Genomic DNA, 1,600 nt, shown 5'->3' on the forward strand with positions numbered 1-1,600 from the left:
CGACTCAGGAGGCTGAGGCAGGAGAATTGCCTGAACACAGGAGGCGGAGGTTGCGGTGAGCCGAGATCGCGCCATTGCACTCCAGCCTGGGTAACATGAGTGAAACTCCGTCTCAAAAAAAAAAAGAAAAAAAAGAAAGAAAATCACTGGAGTTTTCTTGTAAAACTTGATTGTATCCACTCATGCTGCTCTGGCTACCATAGCCACCTCCATAACCACCACCCAGCTGCTGGCTGGCTGGGCCACCATAACTGGACTGTTTTGACATTTATGACATTTCTAATTTCTTTTCACCTCTCAATCCTGTGAGAGTACACGTTGAAATTGGTCCTAATGGCAGAGTAAGTGGGGAAGCAGATCCCGAGCTTTAGCAGAGCTCATGCCTCTCACCATTTGGCTACCAGAAGCACCACCGCTTTCTCCTGCTGTAGTATTCGAGTTCTGCATAGCTGTGTTGTATATTTGCTTTGTCTTTTGACACAGCTGCTGCAGCATCTTCATGAGTTGTAAACTCAACATCTACTTCCCCAGTTACTCTGCCATCAGGACCAATTTCAATGTGTACTCTCACAGGATTGAGCGGTGAAAAGAAATTATAAATGTCATTTTCAGTTTCTGTAAGGTAATCCACGCACGTGCACTCAGTGTCCTGCTGTGCTCTGAGAATTAGAGCCACCATCCCCGTATCTGTGATCGACATCCCTGAAAAACAGTCATTGAGGTCTCTTCCAAATCTATCTGACCCAAAGCTCTAGCCATCATTATAGCCACTGTCATCATCAGAGCCTCCACCATAAGCACCATGCCTCATCCTCTCAAAGCCAGCTCCTCTGCCAATGCTGTTATACCCTCTGCCAGCCCCAGGTCTGTCATAGGGAGCTGGCCACTGCATGACCACAAGCTTTCATGGTGGATCATAGTGAGCTCTAACTTCAGCTCTACTGCTCTTAAAGATTTCAAGATACCTGAGCCCTATTCTTTCCCTGTGTTTCTTTAGAGACTTCTCAGCTATTTCCTGTGAAGCAAACTGCACAAAGGCCTTCCTCGTCCTCCTCCCCTGGAAGTCCACTGGGGATGTTATCCCGTCTGGCATGATTTCCAACCCTGAGAAGAACTGAACCATTTCTTCCTTGCTATAGCCAAAGGAAAAGTGCTCTAAGCCGTACGAAGTCATCAGTGACCGTGTCAGGACTATGGACCAGCATGCTTCAACACCCAATCCATGTCCATGTTGTCTGATGAATACTTCAAACCTGTGTCCCATAGTTTCTCTGTCTTTTTTCAGGGCCAATTTCACTTCATCTTCTGATTCAAGTTCAACAAAAGCCTGGCCACACAGTCTGCCTTCTCTGGTACAGATGGAACAAATACCTTAAGCCCCATTTTGAATTTCACAGTCAAAAAAAAAACCTCTGCATTTCATCGGACGAGCAAGATCAGTGCAAGCCCCGAAGCTTCACCGCAAACCCCTCTCCACCTTCGGTGCTCAACATCATCATCCCATGCAGTCGGACGTGAAAACAAATGACCCACCCGACTTCAGCGTGGCTAAGACCAAATGGCCCCCTGAAAGCTTTTTTTTTTTTTTTTTTTTTTTTTT

The 1,600-nt window shown here is 46.4% G+C and overlaps 1 pseudogene; it reads right to left on the reverse strand.

Moving 5' to 3' along the window:
* Positions 1–1,559, reverse strand: part of LOC108294402 — a 2,565-nt pseudogene extending 1,006 nt beyond the window's left edge.
* Between the last annotated feature and the right edge of the window lie 41 nt (positions 1,560–1,600).

This window comes from Cebus imitator, unplaced genomic scaffold (genome assembly GCF_001604975.1).
Source record: "Cebus imitator isolate Cc_AM_T3 unplaced genomic scaffold, Cebus_imitator-1.0 Scaffold577, whole genome shotgun sequence".
Taxonomy (NCBI): domain Eukaryota; kingdom Metazoa; phylum Chordata; class Mammalia; order Primates; family Cebidae; genus Cebus; species Cebus imitator.